At 42.3% G+C, this 8,368-nt stretch overlaps 1 long non-coding RNA gene across 1 annotated transcript; it reads left to right on the top strand.

The window, feature by feature from the left end:
* The first annotated feature begins 806 nt into the window (after positions 1-806).
* On the top strand, positions 807-3,363 carry LOC120702086. The gene is made up of 4 exons (XR_005686294.1): positions 807-1,188; positions 1,280-1,386; positions 1,837-1,936; positions 3,183-3,363. It is a non-coding gene; the product is annotated as an uncharacterized LOC120702086 (long non-coding RNA).
* Positions 3,364-8,368: the final 5,005 nt, after the last annotated feature.

Genomic DNA, 8,368 nt, shown 5'->3' with positions numbered 1-8,368 from the left:
GCACAACCAGGCAATCGCATCCTCCCACTTCAAATTCGAGAGTGGACTATCATTATTGTAAGTTTTTGACAAACAGATATTACTGGTTGCACATCTATCTTTTACACAGAAAATGGAACAAAAATGGAACTATCTTGATTGTTTATCATAGTTTTTTGCTTCAATTGATTTACCATTCAGGAACAAAATATTACACACCAATTGAAGCTGAAATCTTGGTGATATAGATTCACAAACATATGAAGACAAAGAAGCAAATGTGAGAACATATTTATGGTATTAACATTTTCCGAGCTCACTTATACTAAACTTCTAAGCAAGAATGGCGATGTGATCTGGTTTTGATGGAGTTTCTTTGGTCAATCGGTCTGGTGATGCACTCATCAGGTAATGACTGCACAACCAATAATCTGATCATGTACACCTGCTGTGTATGGCTATGCCTACTACCGCAGATCAGTTTTTGCCTGACGGTGTGGAGCATCCCCTGCGGCTAGCTAGCAAACGTCAGGCGAGCCCACCGTTTCCCGTCGTTCCACACGCGCCGACCCGGATGCCTGACTGACCGACGGTGTATGGCTATGCTCTACCGCGCCCTCGTGCGCGCGAAATTTTGTCGTGCCGCCTTTTTCCACAAAGGCAGGCCCACAGCGCAGAGACTCCGCACGGCGCGGACGTAAAAATCAGCGCGCGGGCCACCAAATCGACGCCCGTGCCGTGACTTCTCCTCCCCAACCCCAAGTCTAGGGTCATCTTCCCCCAATTCCCCTCCATGGCCCTGCTCAAAAAAAAAAAAAAAAAAATCCCCTCCATGGCAGTTTGCTCCTCGCCGCCGGCAAACCAATCCGCCACGCCATCACCTCCCACCACCAACGTCGTAGTCAGCCACCGGCCGCCGGCCGCCTCCCAACTCCTTCCGCACCCAAACCGTGGCTTGCTCGCCCCATGAACCCCCCATCTCCTTCCTGCCACCACCTGAAACCCTAGGCCGCCGCCACCAGGAACCTCCCCACAACAACCTCCTTCTGCGCCGCCCCAGCAATCCCATCGTAGTGACCAAAAATCATGCCTCTTCTCACTGAACCAGATGCTCCCGGTGCTCTAGATCTGTGCCTTTAGGGGTGGCTGCTGGGCACGTTGTTTGCCGCTGCTGTCCGCCACATCTCAAGCTTCTGCAGTATATTGATGGTAAGATGTCGCATGCCTTGTGTTCCTGCTGTATGAGATTTTTTTATCTCGGGCTCAGATAAATTGTTTTTCGTGTATATGCTGGCTGCAGAGGGAATGTTTGATTGAGTTTTCACCGGTGACTTAGATCTGTCCTAGTGCTGCTGTTATCTTCCCTACTAATGCCCCCAAATCATAGACATCCTGAACTACTATTTGGTAAGTTCTGAATCTCTGAATTTTCTTGCCATTATAGGTGACCATTGCTCAAATGTGGTGATGTCCTGTTCCTGATGGGAAAATAGACTCTGTATGCTAATGTGAGATGTGGCGATGTTCTGTTTCTTGTTTCTTGCTGTATGCTAATGTGAGATGGGACGAGATAAATTGATTGGCACTACTAGATGGTAATTTGCTTGTGCAACAAAACTTTTGTTATTGCATTCCTAGTTCCAGGATTTCTACTGTAATTTTAAGTGGCTGATTTTCTACATTGTTTACACATCATGTTACCTTCTTGGATACAAAGAATATCATCTGTTATGACCAAGTTTACATAATATTTCTAAATTCATTTTATTACTCTCAAATCATTTGTTTCACTATTCTGTTTACATCATATACGATAATCTCTCATGAATACTTTGTTTTATATTCTTTTGCATGCAGAGATGGTACCTCTGAGGTATCAACTCAATAAAGTGTGGCCTTGTCTCAACATAATGTGGTCTTGACTTGACATGTGAAGCACACCTATCTTGTATGTGAGGTAAAGTTCTATTTTCGTAAATTACCTGCTAACAATTGAAGGTCCAAAAAGTAGTTGTACAGTTTAAAGGCAGGCATACATATTGTCTACAATAATTATCAATGTTCTTAAGGCGTTAAGGCGAGGCACGGCGAGCGACCCCGTCAGCATGGCGAGGCGACGCCTAGGCGGACGCCTAGGCGAGCAAGGCGACGCCTTATAGCAGCAGGATGTAGGGAGAAAAAGAAAAAAGAGAAGGAAGGAGAAGGGAGAAAAGGAAAAAGAATAAGAGAAAGGAGACAACTTGGCCCAGCCCACTAAAAGCCCAAGCACCACCCCACATCCCCACCAGGCCTGACCTAGCTCCCCTCTCCCGAACACTCTCAAACTTGCCCACCCTTCGCTCGCGAGTCACTGCCGGCGGCGGCGGCTGCCTTCCGCTCCTCTCCCTCCTCGCCCTCGCCCTCTCCCTCCTTCTCCCTCCCTCACCGGAGCTAGCAGGAAGCTTCCCCCTCCTCTCCCTCTCCCTTCTCCCTCCCTCAAGTTCTCCAGGTGAGCCGCTGCCCGCTGGATCCGCGCCAGCCGCCAGAGCCAGCAGGGAAGCCTTCCCTTCCTCTCCCTTCTCCCTCCCTTCCTCACGCTCTCCAGATGGCTGCTGTCCGTCGGATCGACGCCAGAGCTAGCAGGAAGCTGTTTCTCCTCTTCCTCCCCCTTCTCCCTCCCTCCCTCTCTCACTTTGCTGCTGTTATGGTAAGGCGACCATGGACACCTCATCCCGGTCGCTCCTTCCCCTTACTCTTCCTCTCTTCTGGCTGGGCGTCGGCGACGCCTTGGCCTCCCTGAGCGCCTTGACGCCTTGGCGTCGCCTAGGCGACGCCTTAAGAACCATGATAATTATTCAAACTATCAGGAAAGCTGTAATCTGGCAGTAGCTAGGAATACTAGGATAGGATATAAATACTATGCATGATATATTTTGTTACCATTGGAGACTGAGAGCTATTCAGTTGCCACTAGCTCCCCAAATGGATGACTTCAACTGTAGCTGAGAGGTCGAGGGTGTTAGAGTTTTTCATGAGTTGCATTGTTTTATTAAAGTACACACTTAACATCAACTATAGCTAGGTGGTAGTTCAATTGCAAAACTTTACAGGCAAAAATAACTCCGCTAGTTTCATCTAACTAGGATGTGCACAAAATGCATTAAATCTGCTAGTGTTTTTTTAGTTCAGTACACATTCTAATGATTTTTTTTAACTTCATGCAGGCCATTCAACATCTACATCTGACTATCTCCATGCCTAGTCCATGTTGTATTATTGTTTTAAGTTTTTACAAAGGAACTATGAAAGTAGCTTAGTTAGAACCATGTTGTGCACTGTTTACAATCTGATACTGTTTCATTTGGCTTCTAGAAGGCCATCATGCTACAATACAAGGAAATGCCATCCTCACTTGTAATTAATAACAACTTTTTTTTTATCACAAAGCATCAGTGGGACATGTTGTCTTTGCTCTTTTATGTGTTACTGCCGCCACTACATTATATTTTTGCGGGTAGCCACTACACCATATTTGCTTATCTCAAGTACTGATGTAGTGATGTGTGACGTCCACCCATTTGGATAAGGTACTAATGTTCATTGACCGCTTCTATCCTAGAATACGAATAGCTCACCTATATTTTAATGACAGTCATTTGTGGCCGGCTTCCCATCAGTTGTAATAGGTCGATAATGACGGCGATTGTATCACAGGAGATTATTATTGTCTAAATGGAATGCCATCCTCACTTGTAATCCGGCAAAGATTAAGTGTCACAGGAGATTATTATTGTATCAATGGAATTTTCAGTACACTCCTAGCGCCATGTTTGTAATATATATACTCTTAGCACCATATTTGAAATATATCGGAGAACAGAAACTTATACCATTAATATTATGAATATATTTTTCTCTCCAACCTTAAGACATATAGTTAGTTAAACTTAAAATGTTGTACCTTTGTTTATCGATAGGTGTTTTCTGAAAAAAGAATGTATCATTTCAACAGTAAAGAGAAGAAAAACTACCGGGCAGATGTTCAACTTTACAGACTCTTCTTCCTTTGATTTGAAGCTTACTAATATATATGACGGCACTCCTACAAGGATTTGTCCCCCCGTCACAAAAATTTTCAGCCTTTATTTAATTTGACCCAAGCAGCTCACAGGGAACACAACAGTTTCTCGAAGAATGGTGTCGAAAGTATAGGCCACCATTAATTACTATAGATACCCTGGCTTAGTGCTATATATATATATATATATATATATATATATATATATATATATATATATATATATATATATATATATATATATATATATATATTCATTCATTCATAATGTAATGTTGCATGCGCTTCAACGGGAACAGATTGGAGAGCCAAGCCTTTTACTCAGATATACAGGAACTCCCTTCCTCAAATCAACGGCAAGATCTTTAAAATTCTCAGGTCCCTCATCACTACTGCTGACACATTAGCTAGACAGGCTTCTCTCCATAATTCTTCTCATATTGTATCATTTCAACCTGTTTGCTCCTTTGGGTGCTCCTTTGGGATGCATAATCATCAGTGCGACCTCTTCCAAGCACTGAATCATGTAAACATTCAGTCCTTTTGGCTGATTGCAGCATCTTGCTGCTAATTAATATATGTGATGTTTGTTGTCAAAAAAAAAACTGCAACAGATATTTTCCATATAACAGAAAGAATGTTTATTTTCACACCTTTTTCTACTTAGAACCTTCTCCAGAGAAACCACTAATTAGCATGTCATTTAAAGAACTAACAATGAAGCAGCATTTTGCTTCACCTGCATATCGATCATGCAAAATGGTCCATTTTTCTCATTATTAAATAGTTCTGTTGGAAGTTACTTCATTACTTCGTCATAATAAAAATTAATGCCCACTTCTAGATGAAATGATGAATACGTGTGTTTGAGTAAAATACTAAAAAGTTTTCTTTGTTCAAACATATTTTATTAATGCGTGCATAACTTGGAATGGTTCGTGATGGAGAAAAAGTGACAGAATGAAGTTCCATGAAGAAAAATAGACCAAGATCGTAAGTAGTGACATGCAACGCGCCATTACACCACCATAAAAACAATCAATGTAGGTTTGGCTGTAACTCATATTTTCATCACTCTTTTGCTTCTCGCCAAATTGTAGCTTGTTTTAATATGAGTTTTTTTTTGCATCCTTGTAAAGGTAACAAGAGGTATTGAAACTCCAGTGTCAAAATCAAATTATAATTGTTGAATCTCCTGGTAGGTTTCCATATATTGAACATATAAAACACCTCTTCGATATTGATTCGTCAACACAGTTATCGAATGCCATGTACTTAAATTTATTTTAGATGACGCACTAGTGACATTATTGACCTGATGAGAAGGGTATGGATATTATGAAAAGAAATATTAATAAGTAGTATGGCAAAAATTATTGTAGTGAAGCATCCATACAATGTATTATCGGCATGTGCTCATCATGACCCCCCTGTCATCTTCATAAAGGATGGTATATTTTCTAAACCATATAGCAACTTGGATGTTCAGCATCTCCAAGAGTTTCCAATATTTTCTTCCCAAAACATGTTGTTTGCCAACTCCCTAAATAGGCATGGGGAGACAAAAAACAGTTCATCTCCAATAGTTTATCATTTTTACTCTAAAAAATAAGTTGTTCCAAAAAATGAGAAATTGTGGCCCCATAAGGATACACTACTGGAAAACAGGCTATGAGAACCGGTTGGAAGAGGCCTTAGGCACCGGTTTTCCAACCGGTTTCCGCAAACCAAGACCAATGGCCTCGACACCGGGTTTTTCAACCGGTGCCTTAGGCTTCCATTGGTACCGGTTGGAAAGACCAACCGGTACCAAAGGGGCTTTGGTACCGGTTGGTCTTTCCAACCGGTACCAATGACCTTTTCCCTTTTTTTTCCAAATCCAGTTTTGTTTGTTATATTTATTACTATTTATTTTTTTATAATTGCTAAATGCACTCAAGCTCTACAGTACTATATGTTCATTGGTCGTTCGTGTTCGTTTTTAGAGAATATTTGAAACTAACTAAAAGTGAAATGTGCGCATATAATTAAGCTAATTAGATGAACTAATATATTTACAAATTTACAAACATCAAGGCATAACATTTAAAAATATTTACAAATGTACAAGTCATGTTTGCAGTCCAACTACTGGACCCTCAAGAGGTCGATGGAAGTCCTCTATGGATGTGACCGTCGTGGTAGAACTCGGCTCTAGGATCCAAGATCTCGTTCAAAATGAATCCGGCGAGCTACTCGCACACGGCATTGATCCGATCAGTAGAGTAACATTCATCCCCATTTGAGACATCTATCATTTAGGAAAAAAGGATTAACATCATGTGCGTTAGTACAATTATGAAAATATACTAGTGAACGGTTTGGACGTACTCTCGTGTCTTCATCAGTAGCCTTCCCGCATGGAGTCATGATGTGCAAGTAGTCGCATACGTAGTACCCGCACCAATCAGTTCCTTGTTGTTGTCTCGCACACTTAAGGAGAAACAAATAAATTACTCAATTTAGAACAATTTGGGATTATATACTTAACTAGACAAATCTTTATGAATCAACATACCGGATAATCCATGTTAACGTTCAGTTCGGGCCTCCATTGACCACGTCCTTTGTTATTTTTCACAATTTTTTTCCAAACCCTGTGCTCAAAGTTAAGTTTGATATTCAAGAATTGTTATTAACAGAAAAAAGATTTGATTGTGCAAACTAAAGTTACCTTTTCAAGGGGTCTAGGATATGTTGGATTGCGGACTTTGGATTTCTCATTGAGTCAAAAACTATAAGATTGCCGGTCTCTACGGAAAGTACGAGTAAAATCCAATGATAACTGCAGATATAGATAGGATATATACATACATGCATTAGACGAATTAGTATTTATTTAGTAATATAATAGAGGATTGAGTCGACCAAGGCTTACCCAAAGTTGTATGGTATGAATATATAGGATTTGTAATTTTGCCTAGTCAACGAATCGTACATGTTTTGGCACGTTTCCTTGTAATTTTTGTTGAGCACGTTCTGGTTGACTAGCAAAGGAGACATGAAGCCGATCTGATGGTGCCATCCATGTTTTCGGCTTCTTTGGGTCTCCTGTCTAAACGATACAATAGAAATTTTATAATGCACACATATAATTATGTTCTTGTTAACAAAAAGTATTAATGTAGAGGTAAGTGATACTTACAAAACCCAAATGGTGATGATAGAGGCGTCGAGGGCTTGTCGATGGTAAATGTGATATAAATTTTCGAAGTACACCCAGAAGTCATCCTCCCCGCGGAAGAAATCATGGTCACGATACTTGACTCCAAATATTTTCCCTTCATCATTCGACATTCGCAGGTACCATCTATGCAAATTGAACATCTCCGTGCCTAGACTTTTCTCCTCTTCCTCAGTGACAAAAGGTTTTCCATGCTGGAATGGAGTAAGAATAGGGGCGACAGGGATTTCCGCCTCCACTTGCCCCGTTGCCTCCTCTAGCATTAATCCAGTTTCAGAAAGAAATACCGCGGCCTGTAGGTCCGCCTAGAGTTGTACGTCCGTCGGGTGTAGGAGTGGCAACCCTGGCACCCGGAGGGGCTCGAGTCCTTTTTGTTGTGTGCCAAGCTGAGGAATGGTCTTGCCACATTTTTTCTTCAGATTTCTCACCTTGTGTGCTTTTGTCAGAGTACGATCATAGTCCGAGGGTAAGCTTTTCGATTTTGGTGGGTTGTCTAGGTTTGCGAGAAGCTTTTTCCCTAGTTCTAGAGGTACCTTTTCCCTCGGCGGGGGGACTTTAGGCTTCAATTGTTCTTTGATATATCGAGCAGTCTCCTCTTCCAACTCCTTAGCAGTTTTCTCGTAGGTTAATTTTCTTTTGACTGTTTTCTGCTTCTTCTTTGAGGGTCCAGCCGCTGGGATGGATGCTGTCTTTTTCTTTCCTTTTTCTGGGTCAGGAGGAGTTGGAGTACTCGTGGCCCTTTGCGCCGGCGGAGACGGTGGTGAAGGAGGTGGTTGTGGGGACGGCAGTGAGGGAGACCACGGAGACGGGCGATCAGTCTGCATGGGAGCCGTTGTGCTTGCAGTAAGTTTGATGTCGGCCTTGCGCCATAGAACGACCCCGTGCAGTGCGTCTCCCAATGTCTTCTCTCCATCCCCTCCAACGAAGTCGAGCTCAAGATCCTCATTGTTTCCATATATCTGCTCGACTGTGACGGAGGTGTAGCCAGGGGGTATCGGCCTTCCATGAATTGTTGTAGAAGGATTCAGGGGCAGGGCTGACCCGTATGCGACATGAATGGATATTTTTCTTGCTCACACATGAAGCTCGCACGGTGTCGGCATGGTGAC

Source organism: Panicum virgatum, chromosome 1K (assembly GCF_016808335.1).
Source record: "Panicum virgatum strain AP13 chromosome 1K, P.virgatum_v5, whole genome shotgun sequence".
NCBI classification, from domain to species: Eukaryota; Viridiplantae; Streptophyta; class Magnoliopsida; order Poales; family Poaceae; genus Panicum; species Panicum virgatum.
This window is presented reverse-complemented; position numbering and strand designations above follow the sequence as displayed.